Source organism: Halictus rubicundus, unplaced genomic scaffold (assembly GCF_050948215.1).
Source record: "Halictus rubicundus isolate RS-2024b unplaced genomic scaffold, iyHalRubi1_principal scaffold0083, whole genome shotgun sequence".
Lineage (NCBI taxonomy): Eukaryota > Metazoa > Arthropoda > Insecta > Hymenoptera > Halictidae > Halictus > Halictus rubicundus.
This window is the reverse complement of record NW_027488624.1, coordinates 314,934-331,716: the sequence shown is the minus strand read 5'-3', so window position 1 is coordinate 331,716 and position 16,783 is coordinate 314,934. Positions and strand designations below refer to the sequence as shown.

The following is a 16,783-nucleotide window of genomic DNA, read 5'->3' as shown; positions in this document are numbered from 1 at the left end:
AGTTCACAATGGGTGACCTCAAGACGCTTCTTCAACACCAAATCGATGCCGCTCGTATTGTCGAACGTACCCTTGACAATTTCAAGAAGATCGGCAAAGCAAAATTAACGGTAGCAACCGTTAAGAATCGAATCGCAAGACTTAGCGAATCTTTTGCCGAGTGCCAACGTCTGCACAAGCAGCTCTCTTCCGTTGCCACGGACGCGGAGCGTTCCACCGTGGGTTACTTCACCCAGGATCGATTCATGGCCGTGCACGAGATTTACATGGAAACATCGGACTACATGGCGGAAACTCTTTCTCGTCTCGCAGCTGCCGACTCATCTGGTACTGACTCGACGCCGTCGCCAGCAGGACCTGTCTCGCAACCTGATGACGACAAGAGTCGAATGCCAACGCTCAATCTGCCGACATTCTCTGGAGCCTTCAGTGAGTGGGAAACCTTCCGCGATCGCTTTACAGCGATGGTCATCTCTCGTAAAGGTCTGTCAAACGTATCTCGTTTCGAATATTTGTTAGCGTGTTTGCAAGGCGCGGCAAGTGATCTCGTCGAGAACATCGCGATAACCGATGCGGGCTTCGCGATCGCGTGGGACCTCCTGGTAGAGTGTTTTGAAAACAAGCGGCTGTTAGTGACAACGCATTTAGAAACTCTGTACGACCTTCCACAAGTTCATTCCGAGTCTGCCGATCAGCTGCGAAGCCTTCGCGACAAAGCCAACAAGGCGATAAAAGCCCTGCAGAATCTCGATCGTCCCGTCGAACATTGGGGCGACTTACTCGTTTTCTTCGTAACAACGAAATTAGATTCCGAGTCGCTGAAGGCTTGGGAGTTGAAACTCGGCGATAACACAGATTGTCCGACATTTGAAACGCTTAATACATTTCTAAAATCGCGAATACGCGCGTTACAAACAATTAAGCCGTCCCCGTCGGGAGCGGCCTCTCGGATCGCGGACTCGGCAGCAACCAAATCGAGTCGTGTTCGTGCGACTTCGTTACACGGTGCTGCTGCCGTCAAGAGCCCGTGCGAGTTATGCAAAGCGAATCACATACTCGGACAATGCGCGTTATTTAAAAGTAAATCTGTCGAACAACGGGTCGAGTTCGCGAAAGGGACAAACCGGTGCATGAACTGTTTGAGTCCGTACCATTCGACGAAAAAATGTACGAGTTCATATAACTGTTCCATTTGTAAAAGGCGTCATCACACCTTGTTACATATCAACAACGCGACTGCGTCATCAACCGGTACCGCGTCATCGAATAACTCTACGTTAACGACCGAGAATGTCACATCGCTGCTCACGTCTTGTTCTGTTCCGCGCGTGACTGCCACACAGCAAGTCTTGCTCGCGACTGCATGGGTCGAACTGCGGTCACCGTCTGGCCGTTCAGAGAAAATTCGCGCGTTACTCGATCAAGGCTCGGTCATTTCTATAATTGCCGAGAATTTAACACAACGACTCCGACTACCGCGTTCGCGTGTTTCAGTCAGCATTACCGGAATCGGCAATAACGCGGTAGCTTGTCGCTCATCGACAACATTTACCGTAGCATCGTGTAAAACGGACTCCGTATACTCCATGAGCGCTTACGTACTACGTTCATTGTCGAACTATCTGCCACATCAAGTGTCGACAGGCGTCAGGCTCTCTCATATTCGCGATCTGGAATTGGCGGACGACAATCCCTTTGACTCGGCTCCAATCGAACTAATTATCGGTGCGGATCAGTACGGGTTGCTTCTTTTAGAAGGTTTGCGAAAGGGCCCGGTGAACGAGCCGACGGCTCAAAACACCACGTTAGGCTGGATCCTTTCCGGTCCCGTTCCATCTTTCGCATCCAATGCTCCTACTTCCGTTGCCAGCTTCCACTGCAACGTTTCGGGGAATCTCGATGCCGAACTTCGACGATTTTGGGAAGTCGAGGAGTTACCGTTCGTCACGCGTCTTTCTCCTGCTGAACAAAAGTGCGAGGAACATTTTCAACGCACGCATACTCGGGCTCCAAATGGACAGTATATCGTTCGCTTGCCTTTTATCGAAGGACCTCCCATCGATATTGGCCCTTCACTCTCCGCGGCGAACACCATGTTCCTAAGACAGGAAAATCGGTTGCAACGAAACGCGGAGCATTCAGCAGAATACGCTCAGTTCCTACGTGAGTACGAGGCCCTCGGTCATATGGCCGAAGTCACCGACACGCAAACGGTTCCGTCACTTCAAACCGTGTACATACCGCATCACGCGGTTATTCGGGAACACAGCGCTACAACACGGCTTCGTGTCGTTTTCAACGCATCCTCGAAAACGGGAAACGGGACATCACTCAACGACCACTTATTGATCGGTCCCAAATTACAAACAGACTTAGCCGCTGTAGTTCTTCGATGGCGCCGCTATCGATACGTCTTTATCGCCGACATTGCTAAAATGTACCGGCAGATCTTGGTCGACCACAAGGACGTTGACTATCAACGGATTTTGTGGCGATCTTCTCCCTCAGAACCATTGCGGCATTATCGGCTCTTGACCGTTACGTACGGTACCGGTCCAGCTCCTTATCTTGCTTTACGGGTCCTCCAACAACTCGCTAAGGACGAAGGGTCGAAATATCCTCTCGCGCAGCTGGTTCTTCGCGACCAAATCTATGTGGACGACTGCGTCTTCGGCGCGGACGATCCACGGCTAGCACGTAAAACACGTGACCACGTAACTGCCCTGTTGCAAGAGGGTGGCTTTAAATTGCGCAAATGGGCTAGTAATTGCCCTGCATTAATTGCCGATATCGATCCCTCAGATCATGGTCTTGCTGCCAGCAAACCATTGTTACCAGATGACAATTTAAAGGTCCTTGGTATCAACTGGAATCCCGGGAACGACTCATTTCGTTTCGACATCGGAATTCAAAACGTCATTCCGGCAACAAAACGGGAAATTCTTTCGACAATCGCTCGATTCTACGACCCGCTGGGATGGGCCGCTCCCGTTGTTATCGTGGCAAAAATTCTGATGCAACGCCTCTGGTTGCAGAAGTGTGATTGGGATGAGACCATCCCGACCGAGTTCCGCGAAACGTGGACCACGTATTGCACGCAACTTCCCCTGCTCCGATCTATCGTTCTCCCTCGGTGGACAGGACACGGGTTAAACGTTTTAAAAACAGAACTGCATGGCTTCGCCGATGCCTCGCAAAACGCCTATGCCGCAGTTGTTTACTCTCGCGTTACAACTAACAACGGTGAGATTCTAGTCTCTCTTCTCGCTGCAAAGTCTAAAGTGGCTCCGCTCAAATCCTTCACCATTCCGCGCCTTGAGCTATGCGGAGTTGTACTCCTTTCTCGTCTAATGTCGTTCATAAGAACTTCGTTCGAGGACTCTGCGTGCGAGATGCACGGCTGGACCGATTCCACGATTACTCTCGCATGGATAAGTCAACCCGCGTCTCGTTGGAAAACGTTTGTCGCGAATCGAGTCGCGAACATTCAGGAACTAGTACCAAAATGTCAGTGGCACCATGTTATATCGGAAGACAATCCTGCCGACTGCGCCTCTCGCGGAATCCACGTCCCTCAGTTTGTGAACCATAGCCTATGGTGGCACGGCCCGAGGTGGCTCAAATCGCCATCTACCTCGTGGCCTTGCGAGACCACTCCGCTCAAGGCAACGACGGAGGAACGGATACCGGTCGCTCTTCACGCAGTCACTGTACCAGAACCGTGGGATCTAGCTACACGATTCTCGAGTTGGCCCAAGCTTCTCCGCGTGACTGCGTATATTTTGCGCTTTATCAAAAGACTACAGTCATACCGTAACCTGTCCGAATCGTCAATCTCGGCCACGGAAGGTCACTCGGAAAATTGTCCAAATCCAAGCGCGCTGCTTCCGATAGAAATTCGACAAGCGCGCACGTATTGGCTGAAACATATTCAACAAACGGTACTTCCGGTTGAATTTCAGCGGTTATACGGTAAGCATCCGCTCCCGCGACAAAGTCCAGTGCTCTCTTTAAACCCGTATCTCGATTCGGAGGGACCGATTCGCGTTGGCGGGCGCCTTCGAAATTCGGCATTACCCGAGGAAACCAAACATCCGATTATCCTTGCCTCGCATCCTCTCGTTTCGCTGCTCATCAGCCATCTGCACCGTAGTTTGCTACACGCAGGCCCTCAACTAACGCTAGCGAAGTTGCGACAAGAATTCTGGCTCCTACGGGCACGTCCTACTGTTCGCCAAGTTTTATACAAGTGCGTGATCTGCGCGCGACAGCGTGCGACAATTCCGTTCGAATTGATGGGAGAGCTTCCGGCGGTACGCGTTACCCGCTCAGAAAGAGCATTCTTACACTGTGGCGTGGACTACGCGGGCCCCATCGCAGTCCGAACGACTCCCGGTCGCGGACATAAATCGACAAAGGCGTATATCGCACTTTTTATATGTATGGCGACGCGTGCGGTACACCTCGAATTAGTAGGATCCTATACAACGGATGCGTTCCTAGCGTGCTACGATCGGTTCATCTCGCGTCGCGGTTTACCGGTCGCCATGTATAGCGATAATGGAACCACGTTCCAGGGTGCCGACAAAGAACTGACCACGGCCTTTCGATCCGCCACGCGCGACCCGAATCTCCTTAACAAACTCGCGAGCGATCAGGTAGCATGGCACTTCATTCCTCCCTCCGCTCCGCATTTCGGCGGACTGTGGGAAGCCGGAATTCGAAGCATGAAACACCATTTTAAACGAGTCATCGGTTCGCACACTCTGACGTTCGAAGAGATGACTACCGTATTATGTCAGATCGAAGCTTGCATGAACTCCCGTCCGATTGCTCCGAGGTCGGAAAATATCGACGATTATACAGCGCTGACCCCGGGTCACTTTCTTATCGGCACGGCGATCACTACTATTCCTACCGTAACTCTGCTCGATGTAAACGATTCGCGCTTGACTCGTTGGCAGCTCTTAAAGAAACTGTACGAAAGTGTTTGGAAAGCGTGGTCGAATGACTATATTCACTCGTTGCAACAACGCACGAAATGGCGCACCGCGAGTCACCTCGCAAAGGTTGGTCGTATCGTCCTTCTCCGAAACGCCCTTGCACCTCCGTGTAAGTGGGAACTTGCGCGGATAATCAAATGTCATCCCGGAGAGGATAACATTATTCGCGTCGTAACAATTAAGACTGCCAACTCGGAGTACAAACGGCCGATCGTCAAACTGTGTTTCCTCCCCGTTGATATCAACGAAACTGATACCCTCGATGCAAAAAACGCGGACGAGACACAGCCCCAAAACAAACAACCGCTCCGTCACGGCGGGCGGTCATAAAATGTACAAAATAGGCTAAGACGCGCTACGTAAAGTGTAATTCTCGAGCGTACGCATTTCGCCACGAGGTTCAGCGAAACCTTTTCGTTGTACCTCCCTCCTTTTGTAATCGGATACAACTATCCGAGGCGGGCGGTATGTTCAGGACTCCAACGTTCAAAATTGCCGGTAATCGGGTGCGAGTTTACATATCGATCACGCGCTTCGATCGATAGCGCCGCGTTACGATTACAAACGTTCCTGCCGTTGTCCTTCGTCTTCTTGATCCAGACAGCGAACGATCAACACGTATATTATCTCCGCGCCTATCGCATTCTTGTAACCGTCTCGCGCAAAACCTTTCGGATTCGACGCTTATCGCTACCGTGCCTATCGCGGGATTATCGTCTCCGTAGTGAACGTCTGGTATCGTGAAATAAAAAAGGGTTCTTTTTCGTGACCGAACAAGTGGTAACTCTTTAAATCCCGTATACCGCTGTATATCCTTGACAGGATAGTTCCACTATCCAAATCAACCTCGCTGCACGAGAATACAGACATTATAAAACGGCATTTTGCTTACTAGAACAATGGATAAACTACGTTTTGAAATTGAGATAAAAGCAGGTCAAGATCCAAAATCAAACATCTATGCCATAACCTCAATTGAAACGCCACGTGGAGAGGTTTATGGCATCCCAGAGGAGCACCAATATGCGGCATATCATACAGAACTGATAAAAACAGAAGCGTTTCAGAGAGCAAGAGCCACTAATCGAGGAAAATTGAGACACCACAAATTGAGACACCAATCGAGGAAAATTTGGATAAAATTAAATAAAGAATTAAAGGAATTCTACACGGATGAAGAGGAAAACATAATATTAGGAGATTATTATTTAGAAGAAATTACAAATAAGTCACAACCTATAAGTAATTTAACGGAGGATACATTAGCGAGGATCTTGAAAGCTGTCTCCATAAAAAACGACGAACATAAATCAAAAGGGGGCAAAGTAACTTAAAGAAGGTAACAGAAAAATTTACCATTGAAAAGTTTACTGGCAAAAATGCTAATGGGATTCAATGGCTAGATACATTTGAAAAAGAATGCAATCGTTTAGGCATACAAAAAGATGAAGAAAAGATTGAAATTTTTAGGCTAGTTTTAGAAGGCTCTTGTCTAGATTGGTATAGTTCTATGCTTATAAAACATTCACTAGCATCGGAATGGGAAACCTGGAAAAATAATTTCTGCGAAACCTATGCAGACAAAGGTTGGTCTCCAGTTAAGTATGCAATTCTATATAAATATATAAACGGCTCATTATTAGATTATGCTCTAAAGAAAGAAAAGATTCTATTAGAGATGAATAAATCAATTGATAAAAGTACCCTGATCGATCTTATAGCAGTAGGATTACCAGACTTTATAATAGACAAAATTGACAGAAAGAAATTAAAAGAGACTGAAGATCTTTTTTCAATGCATTGCGAAGCCTAGAACATATGACAAAAAAGAAAAATACAGAATATAAAACTGCCAATAAATACGCCAAAGAAGATCCAGAGAAAAGACAACAAAAAAGAGCATGTAGGATTTGTGAAAAAAAAGGGAAAATGAATCGCTTTCACCCGGAATCCTCATGTTGGTTCAAAGGAAATGAAAATAACGGTAAAGAGAAAAACCAAATTAAGTTTGTAAATAACACAGAAATAGAAGCTGAACTATCTGACACGGAACAAAAAAACTTGTAGTTCCGCCATTAATCAAGGTCAAAGTGCGATTACAAGATAACGTAGAAATTCTGGGAATATATGACTCAGGTTCAAACGTTTCTTTAATAAGTTCAAAATTATTAAAACTGAAAAAAGGAAAAATAGATAGCGTGCAAGGAGCGAATCTAATGACGATTAATGGTGTGAAAAGAACTAATGGGATGGTGTCAATAAAAATAAAAATCTTTGATATAGAAAAAAGTGTAGATATATTTGTAATTGATGAAGATAAATTTCAATATGACTTTTTAGTTGGACTAGATATAATAAAGAAATTCCAATTAATACAGGATGAAAATTTGGAAATCAAACAAAAAATATATAAGGATATCACAAAAGAGAACTTAGGAAGAAATAAAGATAACAAAACTACAGATAAGTATTTCATAAATTTTAACGAACATATAAATACATCAAATTTTAGAATTGCTATAGATCATCTAGACTATAAAAGAAAAACAGAAATAAACAAATTAATAGAAAAGTATAGTGCAATATTTGCCAAAGATAAATACGATGTAGGGAGGGTGAAAAATTATGAGGCTAGAATTGATCTATTAATGGACAAATTCTGTAGCAAAAGACCATACAAATGCAGCATTGAAGACAAAAAGGAGATAGAAGCACAGGTTGCAAAATTATTAGAAAATAATCTGATAGAAGAATCATACAGTCCCTTCGCGGCTCCAGTAACTCTAGCGTACAAGAGAGAAGAAAATAGAAAAACAAGATTGTGTTGCGATTTTGGAGACTTAAATAAGATAGTTGTACCACAATCACAACCCTTTCCGCTAATAGAAGATTTAATGGTAAAAGCTAGAAATTGCAAATTTTTCTCAACATTTGACATTAATTCAGCGTTCTGGTCGATTCCTTTACGAATAAAAGATAGAAAAAAAAACAGCGTTTGTCACGCAGGAAGGACACTTTCAATGGACGTGTCTACCATTTGGGCTAAAAACATCGCCAGCAATATTCCAAAGAATATTAAGCAACATAATCAGGAAACACAAACTTACAAATTTCACAGTAAATTACATAGATGACATACTAGTATTTTCTAAGAATTTCACAGACCACGTACACCACTTAACAAAATTACTAGAAGCAATAAGAGAAGAAGGATTTAGACTAAAATTCACTAAATGCAAATTTGCAGAGAATTCAGTAAAATATCTGGGACATATAATTGGTAATAATTCAATAAGACCAATGAACGATAACTTGATTGCAATAAAAGACTTTCCGACTCCAAGAACACAAAAAAACGTCAGACAATTCTTAGGAAAAGTGAATTTCTATAATAAATATATACCAAACATAGCCAGAATATTGGATCCACTACACAACCTATTGAGAAAAGGACAGAAATTTATTTGGACCGAAGAATGTGAAAAAGCATTTGAAAATATGAAAAAATTATTATGCTCTCAACCTGTATTAGAAATATACGACCCAGATCTACCGATTTACATTTACACGGATGCGAGTTTACTAGGCATAGGAGCAGTAATGAAACAAAGACAACCAAATAATGAAGAGAAACCAGTAGCATACTTTTCAAGAAAATTGAATAATAGTCAAAAAAAGAAGAAAGCAATATACCTAGAATGTCTTGCAATAAAAGAGGCGATACATTATTGGCAATACTTGCTAATGGGAAAATCGTTCATAGTCTATTCAGATCATAAACCCCTAGAAAACCTAAATATAAAGTCGAGAACAGATGAAGAGTTAGGAGATCTAACATATTATCTATCGCAATATGATTTCATAGTTAAATATGCCCCAAGAAAATGCAATTTAGAAGCCGATTGTCTTAGTAGAAACCCAGTATTAGAAGCTAAAGAAAACAAAACATTAAAAACTATAAACTTAATCAAGCTAAAAGATATAATTATAGACCAGGAAAAAAACAAAGAACTGCAAAATAAAACAAATAAGATGATAAAAAAAAATAACGTATACTATAAAAAAGTAAACAGAAAAGAAAAAATAGTCTTATCAGAAAATTTTAGTAAAGAATTTATTAAAAAAGTACACGAAGAATACTGCCACATGGGAATAAAACAAATGGAAAATAAAATTACACCATATTATACAGCAAAAAAATTAACAGAAAATATAAAACACATTTGTAAAAATTGTGTAATATGTATAAAAAACAAATCGAGAGGACAAAGGAAAAATGGATTAATGTCACATTTAGGACCTGCAAAAGAGCCATTCGAGATTATGTCAATTGACACAATGGGAGGATACGGCGGATCCAGATCAACCAAAAAATATCTACACCTTTTGGTGGACCATTTTACGAGATATGGATATATTCTAACATCCAAGACACAGAACGCAAACGATTTTATAAAACTAATCAAGATGGTCACAGATAATAACGAAATTGGTATAATCTTGTCGGATCAATATCCAGGAATAAATTCAAAAGAATTTAAAACATTCTTAAAAGAGAAAAATATTCCAATAATATTCACGGCAGTTAACTCACCATTTTCTAATGGCCTCAATGAAAGACTAAACCAAACTTTAGTAAACAAAATAAGATGCAAAATTAACGAACAAACAAGAAACCGGGCATGGACAACAATAGCACAAGAATGCACAAGGAAATACAATGAAACGGAACATACAATAACAGGTTTTGCACCGATATATTTAATGCAAGGAAAAAACACAACAATTGTACCCGAAGAACTCCATCAAGAAATAAAAAACAACTTATACCAAGACAGAAAGCTTGCTTTAGACAGAACCATTAAATCGCATAATTACAACAAAACATTATTCGATAAAAATAGAAAAAAAATGGAATTCAACGTTGGAGATCGAGTATACGTAGAAAATGGACATAGATTAAACAGAAAGAAATTAGATGAACTAAAAATCGGACCTTTTGAAATAAAAGAAAAATTATCCAACTCCATTTACAGAATTAATACAGGGCACAAGAAAAAAGAATCAAACATTTTTCACATTACGAAGCTCATTCCAATACCAGAAAGCATCAACGACGATGATGAAGAAAATCATGAGGAATACTAGCAGACTTGTTGAAGGATTTTGTAGCCAAAGAAAAACTCTTTCCGCGGTGGGGAGATATAAAGTAGTACGGATACTACTTTACAAACCCTCTTGAAGTTTGTCGCGGGACGGGTAGGTAGGTTAGATTACAGAGGAGACGAGAAACACGTGCACGAGGATAAGAGAGAGATTGAGACGGAAAAGTATTAAATACTATTAGTAAGAAATATAGGGAAGAATAGGCCGTAAATGCCGTTTCTCTATTTATAGGTAATGGATCTGTAAATATTATAAATATTGTTTAATTATTGTTTAATAAATATCATCTCTATTTATAGTGAAACCCAATTTGGTTTATTCACCCACAAAACGCCACATAAAAGAAAGAGACATTATATATTGTTCATGCAAATACTCATATGTTCAAATTATTGATAAAACGAACGTCGAAAAACGAAAAACGAACGAGACGATAAAAGGACGAGCAGTCTCGTCAGGTCGGACACCGGAGAAAGACGTGTTGTTAATAAATGATTTAATGTTTTACGTCTGTTTAAATTCCTTACAAATTTTTAATTTTTTTTAGGCGTGGGGGTAGCAAGCAACCCTTCGAGTGACCACTTCCAAAAAATTCAAGAACAATGTTCTGTTACCTATCTAATACGTACAAAAGTTTCAAGATCGTCGGATTGGTGGAACATAGTTAAATATTGAAGAACAAATGAAATTACGGTATTATAAAGTAGGGATAGTACTATTTATTGGTGGTAGATTTGATTAACGATAATATGTATTTATTATTGATTCTAAGATACTCTGGCTACGATTCTCAGCGTGGCACTCTTAAGGGGGCCGGCAGGAATTTGACCTTGACTGTCACGCCAATTCTCGAACGGTCCTCGAACGGTCAGTAGGGAAAACTCAATGTGGAATGGTTAAAATTTTTTTGTGGAACTACGTCGCGTCTACGAGATATCGGTAAAAAAGAATATATGAAATGCCGACTGAGGATGGTAAGAAGATTGAGTAGTAGCGGAAGAGAGAAACGAAAATTGAGAGAGAAAGCTAGCGACTAGACATGGTTGCCACATATAATCCTTCGCCTCACTGTTGCCATGTCATCAAAACCGTAAATGTACAAGCGTTTCGTGAAACTGATTCCTGCCTCGTGAGCCCGATTACACAAGCTAACACATACATTGCCACGGGCGCGTAGATATACGCAGGACTCGTTGTCACATTACCTCTGCAGTTTTTCGCTAATATCTCTGGAATGAAACTCGAATGGCGGTCACGTGTATGCAAAAGCTAATGAAATCATTTGATGTAATTATTCTTAACATTATAATAATTTTATATATATTACCAGGACTTCTTGAAAATGTGCCGGAATTTACTTCCTGGCAGAAAGAAAATTATATTCAAATCTCATTTGAATGAAATAAAGCAGCTCTTTTTATGCCACGAAGCGCATAAATGTAATAATATATGTATACTATTATATATATATATCGTCTATGTCATGCCGTATTTTATCTAGACTACAAAAATTGGTGTGGCGCGACGGTAGCGTGCCAAGCTTTCACCCGGCCGACCAGGGTTCAAATCCTGCCTACTGACGCATTTTTTAAAAATTTTATTATGTTTTATCGTTATGTATTTATATTTTCAATCGATTTTTATATAATAATTATATATTAAATTTTATAAATTTCCTGTGATTTTCCGGATTTCGAACAAGTTACTATTACGTTTGTGTGATGAGACATCTCGATATCAAATTGTTGATTTTAAATAGACGTGAAAACGGATCACCCTTTCTTCATTACATTATAAAGTCAGAAAAGTAAAACCATAAAAGTATAATATCTACTAAAAAGAAGCGCATAAAAAATTAAACAAAATTTATAATATTTTTTTTACTTTAGATGTTGAAGTAAAAACTTTAGAAGTTTTATATACGCATATGTGTGATGAGGGACGGAAGGATGCTAAAATAAATGTAACAAAATACATAGTGTTTTTCAATCATTTAAAAGACAGGATTCATAGAAGTTCAGATTAAACAATGTTCGAACTTATACTAGAATAAAATACACAATTTCCCGGTTGAACAAATTCTTGCTTCGGCATAAAAACCTCGACGGATTACGAGGAAAAGCCAAAGCAAGATGCAATAAATTTATTCTATTAAGCAACTACAAAAATTTCGTCGTACGAAAGCCCAGTATCAAATAGTGTTTAAATATAGATAACGCGGTTAGAAAATCGGCGTTTCAAGCAATTTACATGCTAAAGGACATTTTAGTCTAAAACTAAGAGAGCTCTCTTACCGTTAATACTCAAGTCTCTGCGCGTAGTGATCCACAGCAGAGTTCCACTGGAACTCTGCACAATTGCCGGCTGGCCCATAAGGCACTCCTCTGCCGGCAGCACTACGGCTAGCCTTGCAATCCGTCCCAGCTTCGGGATTCACTGGAAAGGAGCTTCAAAGCTGCCAATGCCCTTGGATCTGTGAGCCGGCCTGGGAGGATTCAAGTATTGCCGAACCGAGTGCGAAACCAAATCTCCTATTACCCGGGATCACTCGCGTGAGCATTCAAACCAAAAAAGCAACTCAATTTTTAATTACGAACTATCGCATGAAGGACCCGAGTCGACTCTCTCCTTCTGACAAGTAAATTCAACCTTTTTTCTCAACACACTCTTTCTTTTTTTTTCGCGACCGTTTCCACAACAACGCCTGCTTGTCAATCGCGACCACCGTGAATCGCTCGCTAGACTCGCATATATATCTACATGACGCGATTATCGTCTTCCTTCGCGATGATACGATCGACATTACAAAATCGCCGCGAACACATAGTAATAAAAGAAAATGTTTTATTTGGCAGAAAAAGAATACCAGCATTCGCTGCTAGGATAAGGAAAACTGCCAAAACCTTATCAGTATTCATAATACAAAAATTACATTATAAATATAATGAAATTGTAACAATATGATCGATTACAGAAACGTCCCCTCAGTCCTCCTATTGGGCTTGGCCGCATGAATCTTATCTGTAACATGACATAAGTAAAAACGAATAAAGTATTGAAACATATAATAGATAAATTCGTATGATTGTGTATACTTACCGGGTCTGAGATGCGCAGTCGGATGGTTTGGGATCCATTGGCAGCACTCTGGAATCTATCAGGGAAGTCGAATCTGCAAAAATAAATAAATTCTAACCGCTGAAATAATCAGCGGTTCCGCAGACTGTTTCAAAGTGTGCGGCCCGACGACATCGCGTCAGGAAGCTCGAGCGAATCCAATGATTCGCGAGCTAAAGAATGATCTAGTTTGCAATTTTCAACCGCTGAAGTAATCAGCGGTTCCGCAGACTGTTTCAAAGTGTGCGGCCCGACGACATCGCGTCAGGAAGCTCGAGCGAATCCAATGATTTGCGAGCTAAAGAATGATCTAGTTTGCAATTTTCAACCGCTGAAGTAATCAGCGGTTCCACAGACTGTTTCAAAGTGTGCGGCCCGACGACATCGCGTCAGGAAGCTCGAGCGAATCCAATGATTTGCGAGCTAAAGAATGATCTAGTTTGCAATTTTCAACCGCTGAAGTAATCAGCGGTTCCGCAGACTGTTTCAAAGTGTGCGGCCCGACGACATCGCGTCAGGAAGCTCGAGCGAATTCAATGATTTGCGAGCTAAAGAATGATCTAGTTTGCAATTTTCAACCGCTGAAGTAATCAGCGGTTCCGCAGACTGTTTCAAAGTGTGCGGCCCGACGACATCGCGTCAGGAAGCTCGAGCGATTCCAATGATTCGCGAGCTGATGATGATAGGCTTTCTTCGCTCTATATCGGAGGGCTCTCGAATGGCCATACTCCTATTGTGTCGACTGTCCACTATTTCCGGCAGCATGCAATGTATGTAAAATCGGCACAATTTCGACTGCATTTCTTGCTGCCAAAATTTGTCGTCTCTATATATCTTTAGCGATATCAAGCCTTTGCGTGTCCAAACACAAAACAGGCAATACATTTTTTGCGTAATGTGCAGCTGCCCTTGCACTTGATAATAGTAGTAATGGTTTTTGTTCATTACAGTACCCGCATCATCCACAAATATTTTGCGTACTGCAGGTACTGTTTTTATTGCTTCTTTTAGCGATATATTTTCTGCCGTTTTCGGGCATTTGATTTCGACGATACCGTCGTCATCATCGATCACGCCGTCCGGAGAAGCTCCCAAAAATGGGATTGAGTCATCGATGAAAAGGCCACATTTTCTTATTTTGATGCCTTCTTTCCGCGAGAGTTCTTCTCGGGCAATATGTTCGCACTGCCGCCCATGCTCAATGGAAGGCAGGTCCAAAACTTTTGGGTATAGCAGCGACCTTACCAAATTACCACACGGCGTTTTTTTCAAACGTCGGCACACTTGCCCGAAGTTCGATGCCGTGAGTAATTTGGATCTATACATTTGCCATTTTTGGCTCTTCACTTGCTCTGTAGTGTCCTTTTCAATGGTTTTTCTATTATTCTGCCAATCCTGCAGAATTTCCATGTGTCTTTCCTTCTCTAGGTTGAACACATGTTCCTCCATGTCCGGTTTTTCTGCGCTGGGTCCGTAATCATTGTCTCTCGTCGTCTGTGAAAACGGCTTTCGCGCCTTCTTTGGTGAGCACTTCCGCTTTTGGTTTCTGTTTTCATTCTCTTCTTTTCTTCGTTTCTCCATGGCTTCCAAACATTTCGGCGGCTCCTTTCGCTTGGCTCGCATAATGCGGGACAATACCTCTTTTGTGTTATACTGTATAACAGCAGCGGCACATCTCGCGGTATACGATCCCCTCTGACTCCAATTTATCCTTTTGCCGCCAGTATATTTCGCAATGATTGAATTGAAGCTCTCCACTGAGTTGTTATTGCTATTATATAACAAACTTTCAGCGTGAGCTATCAGCGGACGGAAGATATCTTGAATCTTGTAATATATTCCGTTTTCCATTAGGTGCGGCACCATGTTTTCTTCGTCGTTATTTGCGATGCGGTCGCAGAAATATCCGAGTCTTCGGCACTCTTTGTGCTCTCCAAAGACGTGGCTAGGAATGTTCGTCAAATCCTTTTGCAAGTTATTTATCTTGCGATTGATCGAAACATTTTCCTTTACTCTGTATTCCGCAGCTTTCGTAATGTCCGTACGCATTCTGCGAACGCTGCTTTCCACGGCTTTTCTATATTTCCCAGGCGGAGTCGTCTTCGCAATATCTTTTAGCTTATTGCAGAAGTTGCGTAGTAAATGGTTCGTGCATTCAATCTTTTTCACACGAACCATCTCCGCTTTGTACGGATCACAATCCAAAATTTTCTTGTATACGCTGCTGTCGCCGTCAGCAATCAGTGTCGTATACACGAGACCTCTTTTTTTTATGCTGGTCTCGAAGCCATCAGCAATTGCGTCGCTCTCCATTTTTGTTGACGTTTGATGTCGTCCCCAGTTTTTGAAGCACGAATGTTTTTTCGGCTTCTCGTTTTTTCTGGCAGCGTTGTGACAAATGACGCACATCTTGTTCTTCACTCCAGCAAATAAAACTTTTTGCGTGTGGTATCCAATTATTGCACCCACACCGGACATGGAGTCGTATTTTCCAGTACGGTAGGATCTCTTCATCCAACTACCGTCAGCCACGACGGGGATGAATGGAATTCCCGATGGTAGAACGTCGCCTCTTTCAATGGCTAAGCGTTTTTCTTCTTCAGCCGCTGCTATCATTTCTGCTTCTGCAGCATTGATGGAGGTCTCCACGATGTCGTCATGACATTTTCTGTATATCCATCGAGACATGCATGAAATGTTCATTGCTGAGAACATTTCTTCCATTTGCGTGTAACCACCTCCACTAGTTATTGTGCCGGCGACCGCACTGCAATTGATATTCAATCTATCGCTTTCTGCGGATTCACTATTTATTTCCGTTTTATATTTGCACATCTGGCATTCGATTAGTATTTTTGTTGCCAAGCCCAAGCGGCTCGTGCCGGTTATGGTTAAATTGGCCATGGAACATTTCAAAGTTTCCGAATGGCTCTCCAGTTTTTTCATCTCCTCGAAGATGTGCCGCAAATCCACAATGCTCAATTCCGCGATAGTGAATTTTTCGGAAGTTTCCTCCTGCGTTGATGACTCCGCGACGAAACAGTCTGAGTCGCTAGTCATTGTTGTTGTCACATCCATCTTCTCGGGAATATCCTCGATTGACTGTTCCTGCGTTTCTTGATTATGGACTTCTAGCTTGGCAACCTTATTTTTTGCTGCCTGCTTGCGTCTGAAAGTACAACATAACAACATGCATCAGTAATTTGTGTACTGGGGTCATTCCACGCGAAATCGGGCACAATTTTGGAGTACTGCTGTGGGATTTTGTTCAAATTTGAATATGTTGCAGTCTTTAGCGACCTATGAACGAATGTCAAAGGATTTCTCGATATCTTAAAAATTGTTGATTTTAATAGACGTGTGAAAAAAAGGATCACCCTTTTTTCATTACATTATAAAGTCAGAACTAACAAACTAAAAATGTTTCCCCTTCGTAATGAACCTTTTAGAAGGATGGAGAATTGAACATTGGCTTCACAATGAGCTGGAAAAGGACG

General features: G+C 41.9%; 1 protein-coding gene and 1 long non-coding RNA gene across 2 annotated transcripts in view; both read left to right on the top strand.

The window, feature by feature from the left end:
• LOC143363646 (uncharacterized) overlaps positions 1-16,783 on the top strand; it is a 381,899-nt gene that overhangs the window by 303,730 nt on the left and 61,386 nt on the right. The window lies entirely within an intron of this gene.
• On the top strand, positions 10,313-10,895 carry LOC143363640 (uncharacterized). Its single transcript, XR_013083860.1, has 3 exons — positions 10,313-10,400; positions 10,469-10,627; positions 10,717-10,895. It is a non-coding gene; the product is annotated as an uncharacterized LOC143363640 (long non-coding RNA).